The sequence below is a fragment of the Passer montanus genome, unplaced genomic scaffold, assembly GCF_014805655.1.
Source record: "Passer montanus isolate IOZ18808 unplaced genomic scaffold, ASM1480565v1 scaffold39, whole genome shotgun sequence".
NCBI lineage: Eukaryota > Metazoa > Chordata > Aves > Passeriformes > Passeridae > Passer > Passer montanus.
This window is the reverse complement of record NW_024368707.1, coordinates 8,399,490-8,408,275: the sequence shown is the minus strand read 5'-3', so window position 1 is coordinate 8,408,275 and position 8,786 is coordinate 8,399,490.

Sequence of the window (8,786 nt, the reverse complement as noted above, 5' to 3'; positions counted from 1 at the left end):
GTTGTCTCATGGTTCACTGTCTTTGGCCTTTTCATTCTGAGACCAAAATGAAATTTCTGCCATGATCAGACATTTATTACACCCTTTATGCTTGCATTTTCATGCCCATATTAAGATTGGATCTTAAACGGTAGAATTTACCATTAAAAAAGTGCAAAAAGGGTCTTGTTCACCCCTGTGACCCCTTATTTTCATTACATTTGTTGAAAGAAATTGAACTACCTTTTAAGCCTATATCTCTATTCAAGATTATTGGAGTTGGCCAGCCTGCTTCTAGTGGCAGGAAAGGAATTTATTTTCCAGGTGGAAGAAGAGCAAATGCTCACCAAGAATGCCAACTACTTTATTTACACCACAATTGAAATCAGCCCATGACCCTCTGGCCTGTAGGAGTTTTGGTCCATCCTTTGCCTTAATGAATGTAGCCCCACAGGGCAGTAACCTGGAGAAATGTCTTGCTGCTGCACCATGCAAACTGCACTGCCTCACAATCTCTTCTCTTACTACAATAGACAGCAACCTTGGAATGATTTGAACTGTAAATAACTTCTGGGGCTTATCAGAACAGGATAGAGGAGAATGATAAAATTGTTACTGTAAATAATAGTATGAGAACTCCAGGTCAGCCTCACCTCCAGTGAGGCAAATACCTACCTTCTCATGAAAAACAACAGCAGCTCCCTTCCCTGTGACAAGGATCCATGCTTTGAGAACAGATGGTGCTACTTTTGATGCCAAGCACTCTGCACTTCACTGTTTATTAAATTGGCCAGAGAAGACTGTAAGATCAGCTCTCAAAGAACACACGCGATCCATGATGTCTGCACTGTGCACACTGAACCAGTGCACGCTGAGGAACTTTTATACTGTAAAAACATGCAATATGCACAGGTGGAAATCAGGCCCTCTGGGACTTTTCCTCCAGATGATTTTTTAAAAATCTGTTTCTATTTTATTCATAGATATTTTTTTTCATTTAAATAATTTCTGGAAGATCATGGCAACTGCTTTATAATGCCCCAGTACTGATGGTGTCAGTGTCTAAAGCTGGTGGAGAGGAAACACTATTGCTTTGACTGTACATCTTTCTGGCTCCCCTTTGGATCCCTCCTGTGACTTAGGTACAGAGTTCTTCATGACTGCTCCACTTCTTCCTAAAACATGTGCCAGAACTCCCAAGTGCCAGAACTCCCAGTCTTCAACCAGGTTTGAAGGGCCATGTTTGCATGCCCATAGTTTCCAGCAGAACGGAAAGCAAACCTAGCTTTCCCTGCCCAAGTGCCAGAACTCCCAGTCTTCAACCAGGTTTGAAGGGCCATAGTTTCCAGCAGAGCGGAGAGCAAACCTCCTAGCTTTCCCTCTGCTCATCTCCTCAGTAGTGACCCAGTGTGCTGAAGTCTGGGACACTCAACAGGTTACAGTGTAGAGGCAGTACTTGAGACATTTACACAATTGGCATTTCTCAGGATTCAGCTTGGTTATCATATTAATCTTTTCAATTTCAATTGTCTTTACAGCACTGTAGTATACCACAGTTTTATGATCTAAACAACAAATAAAAAAAGAGACACCAAACAGTTAATTTCTGTGAAGCAGCAGTTTCTGGAAAGAACAATTCCTGTTATTGATTTTGACTATTTGATATTTTTGTGATTTTAGAGATTGCTCTGAAAAGAAACTACGACCCTGAAATAGAAGTTTGTAGCACTTCACCACAGCCTCAAGTACTTGACAAATACAGTTATACATAACCTGTAATCATCACCTGCAGGGGGGTCTACACTGCTCTCAGCAGCACTGCACCATTAGGAATGCCTGGCAGTGGTAAAGTTCCTGGGAGAGGCTCTGGACTTTCCACTTTTGTGTGTTGACTGCTGAAAGATGAAAGTCATTTAACAGGGCCTATGCCCTCTGACCACTCCTTCATTCACTGCTTTGACTTCCCTTCCTTTTCCTTTTATTTAAATTTGAATTTTAAAGAACCCAAAATCTGCTTTGTGATGCATTAAATACCATGGTTTTCTTTCCAATTTGAGGATTGAAAATTACAAATAGACATACATTGGACGACCTATTTCTTCAAGTAAAGGTTTTCCAAGTCTATGGAGATCAAGTGGCTATGAAAATATTAAGTCAGGGAAGTTTCTTAGTGGGCAAAGTTTAAGTTTACAAGCCAGTGGATCCTGCATAATCAAATCAGTTTTCAGAGCTGGTTCCAAAGTCACATCAGTGTGCAAGTCGGAGAAGCTGCAGGATGGGTTTATTGAAACCCAGAAGCCTCTGGAAACAGCAAGCAGCCATGAGAGGGGAGGGAGAAGGGAGCCAGCCGAGTCAGCAGGGAAGCAGCAGAGGAACTCTGACTTAAGACTGCTTACTTTGTTCCATGTGGCTGGAAGCCATTCTTATTTCAGGTTCATTATCCTTCACCAGCCAGAGGACTTCAGGAAATCAGCTTTTTTCTTCTTTAGTCAGTTCTTGGCTAATGCACCGGCAGAGCTTTGCTTGCTAAAAAGAAAAATTATTTCCTGAAATTTTGCATAAGGTTGCCATGGCATGGGCAATCAAATCTACCGAGCATTGCAATCAGCCACTGGCCAGCAGCAATGGGGGTACCTGTTGCAAGGGTCCTTGCAGTGCCACCTTCTCCTGGATAAGGAGAGGCTCCTAAAGCCACAGTTTTGCTCAGTTCTTATAATCCAGCAGGCCAGGGCCCTACATGACCAGTGCAACACATGCACAAGTCATTGCTATTCCAACACCCCACACAGAAAACATTTCTTAAATATCATAGCTACAGACATAAGATGTTCCACAATGGCCATTTCTGGAGGAATGGTTTCTATTGTCTATTTACAAGTGTTTTATCTATGTACAATCCAATCAATTCAGCAACAGGGACATGTTTGTACACTCCAGCCAGGATGTCAAAAAACACATCTAGGCAAAGAAATTACTTTTATCAGGGGCAATTTCTAGATCAGTCTACAGTTCCCACTGGGTGGGCTCTGGTAACAATCAGTCAACTACTGCATTATGAAGGTCCAGTTAATCACTTTGTTTCAGTTTGGTCCATTGTCTCAAGCTTGTCCATTATCTCATCCTTGAGGAGACAGCTGGGATACTCCTGAACCCCTCAATAAATTTACAATTTGGTGTGCACATAGGCATCCTGTTACCAAACACAATTATAACTACAGAACAAGCTTGCTTTCCCAATTTATAACTCACAAATTAAGTCCCATAGCTCTTGTCACACATAGTTGTCCTGGATGGGAGGGAAAAGAAGTGGAATAGTTTTCCTGCTCTTGATGATAAACAATTGTCTGTATTAGAATGTCTCACTTGCAAAAAATTTCATCAGCCAAAGCAGAGGATGATCACTCAGATATTTGTCTGCCCTCCTTCAAGGTAGCTGTGGGGAACTGACCTTTGAGCTGAAAGTTGAAATGTCTGACTTGTGTAGTTCAAAGGGAAGACAGCAGTTCTAGCACACCTGTTATTTCCTCTGCTCTGAGAAAAGAAAGAATTGAAAACATGATCTGGACTTTGATTAGGCTGCTTTAATTAAAATATACTGAATTTTTCAACTCTCAGCCAGGCTGAAAGAAAACTCAGATTCAGTCTTCATTCTTCTACTGGAGATACAATTTATTAGTATGAAGTTAGCTTCTTCATATTTGAGAATTACAATATCCTATAAAGTCTATTAATCTTGATACTCATATTTCATAACAAATACATTTCTAAAGTCATACAGAAAATGGTCTGAGGAGATGAGAGGGAGAGGAAAAGGGAGGGCAAGGAAAGGAAGAGAAGGGAAAAGGAACAGAAGGTTAAGGGAGGGAAGAGGAACGAGGGATGGAGGGAGAAAGGATGACAGATGAGAGGAAGGGAGGGGAGAAGGCATTTTCTATATATTTCAGTGTAGTATCACTTATTCTAGCACAACTGCCATGCTTTATACTAAATAAGAATCTAAATGGAAGTGACTAAATTAGTATATAAGCCGGACTCAACTAAAAACAAATAAATTTTTTTAAAAACCAAATTAAAAAAAATTAAAATAAAAACACACAAAAAAACCCAACCTGAGCACCCACTGACTGTGGCATTTTCCCTTTTGATATGCATTTATGTAAAACAATCATTAAAGGTATTAAAGGTTTTTATGAGAGTGCATTTACTTCTCTCTCCAAATAATGACATTCCCATGGTAATCTTTCTCATCTTCAAAGCTTTTATCCTAGCTTTACAGGATTTTTATCTGCAACAGCAATGTTGACTGAAAGATATCAGCAATGATATAATTAATCAGTAGATATTCCAGTAAATATTCTTTGGAACAGTCATCTTCTAACATGAGAGGAAAGATGTAGTCAAAGGGAAAATAATATGAACCTCTCTCCTTAGATCCACATTCTGCAAATACTTGGATATTCCCTATATTAACCGATCAACACATGAATGTACAACACTCAGTTCCTCAGTGGAAATAATCTGCAGCTCACAGAAACAGATCTTGTTTTAATGCTGAAGCAGCTCATGTAAGACACATGTAGCCAAAAACACTTCCTATTCAAAATTGTATTATTGATTTTTCTCAAAACAACTAAGTTTTAACCATAAGTATTCAGACAGCTACATCTTTTTACATGTATGTAAATGTTCATTAGAATGTACAATAGCTTCCCTGGAAAATTAGTGAGATTTTACTCTTGGGTTAGCTAATAAAAAAATTGTTGAAAGCAAAAAAAAAAAAAGCAAGAATAATTGTCACAGGAATTGGATAAAATATTCTTGATACAGTTTCTTGGGGAATAACTCCATTCCTTCCTTCTGCAGCAATCACCTTCTCCTGCTCCTGAATAGTACATTAGTCTGTGTACAATGGTATGTGTGATTTCACAGAGCCTGACACGAGCATCTTATTTCTAATTGTCCGCACCATATGGTGGGATGCATTCACTTAAAATACAAACCTATTGGAAGTGATTCTTATCTCAACCTCACTATCAACAACATAGTCACAAAAGTTACTTGAATTGTCAATATTTTACTTTCTACATATCTGTATTTGTCCAGCTATAAAGAAATTATATTCATAATTTATTAAATCACCTCAAATAAACAGTTGAAGTTTGCTATAATTAACAAATATGATATGAGGAAAACACAGATGAATTCAATGTATCTGAAAATGAAATTCAGTGTATCTGAAAATATGCTTTTATTATTTTAGTGTTTGTATTCTAAGAACAAGAGTGTTTTCTTATTATATGTTTTATATTCAAAATTGCTATAAGTCAAGGTGAGCAGAGGTCTAGCTGTTTTAACTAAAATTCTTTCACTAAGCTTTTGGTTTCTGCTTTTCTGTCTTTGTTACAACAAAGATCTTCAGATTTGAAGTAATAAAATGCTGTGCATTCCCATTTAAGCTCTGGATAAAACCAGAGCTTAAAAAAAGCTCAGAAAATATTTTGCACAGTTCACATGTCAGACAAACTTCTACAGGCTCACGTTGCAGCAGAAGACAAAGATCAGAAATTCCTAGCAGTCTGTGTGTATACATTCACTGAAGTTGTCTGTAATTTTCAAGTGATATTGGCACAATGTTTTGGCACAGAAGAAACCACGAGCAGTTTACAAAAATCTCCTTTACTAAGAGTCTGAGAAGACAAAAGCAAGCAAAGACAATAAGAAGCCTGCATGCAGATTCCAAAGCTATTTCAGTCATGGGAATGCAAACATGGGTCAGTCGTGTTTTTCAGTAAGATGTAATGAGGTGACTCAGAGAGCAGCATGGTATTACAATGGCGTGGATACTGAAAATGTAAGAATTACACACAAATATTACGAGGTGAAAGAGAAATCTCAAGTTACACCATTATTTGCATAAATAAATGTAGACACACCATATGTAGACTCCCTCCCTCTGACTTCTAGTACAGAAAAATGTAAAGACAAGATTTTGTTATACTCTTTTACTTATACTTTTTCTTAGGTTAGGCCAGTTTGTCCTCCCTTTAATCCTGTTTCCCACAGAAAGGTGATAAAGGAGGTTCCATCAAGAAAATTCAGTCACAGTATGCTGAATGGTGAATGTAAGTAACTTTGGTCTAGCAGATAATTTACCTAAGAGGTTTACTTTCTTTAGGTACCAGTTCTGCAACAAATAGCATTCAAATGATAATCAGAAGGGGTGGGGGGACACCAGCTTTTCTATTACTATAGAAAGCTGTAGGACTGTTTCAAAAACATGGTCTGTTACAGGGCTCACATCCTAGATTTTGATGCTTTGATTGGCTACCAAATTTATGTCTCCTAGCAGAATTTCAAAGGATGGCACATGCTTCTGTGATACAGGAAATATTGCCAATATTATCACTGCTGCACACTTTTTAAGCATTTGTCAGAGATTGTGCCTCTTTGGGGTCTCAGTGAATGGCAAGATAATAGAATGTTTTTATACAGAGTGCTTGAGTGGGCACTTACATTTCCTACACTTATTCTGAAGTCCTGGACACACCTGTGGTATAACTGATAGTGATGGCAGTGTAAATTACAGTCTGGATAGAATTTGATATATCCAAAGTAGATGTGGTTGATGCGGCTTCAGAGTTGTATCTGAAGTCCTGGACACACCTGTGGTATAACTGATAGTGATGGCAGTGTAAATTATAGTCTGGGTAGAATTTAATATATCAAAAGTAGAGATCATGTTTAGTACTGATGTGGCTTCAGAGTTGTATAAATATGGTTTCAGAGGTCTGATAAATATCAAGAGTAACTCTAACACTGAAAGTCTAATGGCTGCTTTTTTGCACAAGTATTGCAAAAAGGAACATAAATTGCATTCTTGAAGTGCACTTCTTTCTCTAATACATATGAGCATTAAGCAGGACTAGACACTGAATTTCATTTTCCAAACTGGTCATTTTTTAAATTTTGGCACACATTTCTTCATCCTGAGAAACACAAATTAGACTCATAGTTTTTACAGAGGTATTCACCATAATATTTATGACTAGAACACTTTCCTGTTTCCACTTAGCATCCCTGTGTGGAAGATTGCAGTTCTGTACCATCATTACCCTGAACAGTAAGAAACATTTTAAAAAATGTTTTTATTTAAAGTGAATATCACTTAGACAATAAGGAGTTTTACCTATACATGAGAAGTAATGACCCAAATGAAAATAATGAACATAAGCACCTTGTCAAGATACTGATTTGGCTTGAACTCTGGAGTGACTTCAGCATCTTTTTATATGTCAGTATTCTCTATATATTTTATCAGCCTATCTTTTAGGTTTCTGAGTAAGCGGTGACCATAAATAGTAACAGGATAGAATATGTTAGAGCATATTTAAGTAAGGATAAGATGTTCAACCAAGATATCATTCTGAGACAATATTTAGTTAATTCTATCATGGCAACAGCAGATCATCTCTGCTTAACTTGCCATGTTTTCCAGACAAGTCCTTATCCAAAGGACTCAAGCTTCTGGTCATTAATGATAATAAAAGTGCCTAATGAATTAGTTACATTCACAAATTTCTGGTCAAACAATATTTTAGAAGTATATGTTTCCATTAAATCCTCTCAAATTTTCCATTGGGGTTTTAATTTTTACTCCTTTAAAATATCTCTGCCATGGTATCCCTTCCAAACACCCATGCCTTCACTTGGTTGAGTTGATGTTATAACCTTGAAGTCTTGTGAGCATCTGTGAAACATCACCATGTCTGATTATAGTTTGGTAAGATTTTTTAGTGTTGCTTCCTGTTACTGTTTTTGGTAGGTAGTTGTTTTTTGGGTTTTTTTCTTCAACAGAAAGTGTCTGCACTCTATCAAAATAACAAGACCTATCACTGGCTGTCTCAATATTAATCTTAGTTGTGGTAAAATGATGAAAATGTTCCCTCTGAAAAGTAGAGAAGAGATGTTACAACAGCCAGAGGAGTCAGTTGATACTGAATCTATTTTTTGATATGGGTAAGAAATTTTCATAATATCCTGACAACTGTTACAGGCCTCAGGTTCAGAAGCTATTCAGTGTCATGACTGAAGTTGTAGTGTATGGCACTAAGCTGGAAAAGAAATCAGTAGGAGGTCAGTAAAAAATTACTTTGTTTGCATGTCAGTGTGTACAGGTCTCCAAAATGTTAAGCCCTCCCAAACTATATCCTTCAGTGGAACTAAAGGCTGTGTCATGTGGATTAAAAATGTAAGGGTATGTTCTGCAAATTACTTCTCTTATGGGATGCCAGAAAACAGAGAAAACACCATCCAGATTTCACATTTGAGATGGATGCCTCTGAAGGGAGAAGTCTTAGAGTGGAAAATGGGTTTGTAGCACCATTTTTTATAATTAGTCAAGGGTAAATCTCAGAAAATAGTGCTTTTAGACATGAACTCACATGTCCTCATACACGTGGAGAGAAGAGTAACAACACAAAACCTTTTAGTAACATCCAAATGAGCATCTGTGTCCTTTAGAGCTTGACACCCCTGTAGGTGTGTCACATTAAAAGATGCATATACATGCTTGTGATTCAAGTCAGACAAAACTTCAGTATGGAAAGAAGACTGATGGTATTAAAGCCTCCAAGGTTTCAACAGAGGTTGTTCTTTACTTCTTGTGTATTCCATGAAATTGTTGCTCTCAATAGCTTCCCTCTATGCTAACAGTGTTTATGTTCTTATGGAACGGTAAAATTTTTTTAAAAAAACCTGACAGGAATATAACAACTTCAGATAAGCAGAAATAAGTAAGGAAATTCAGA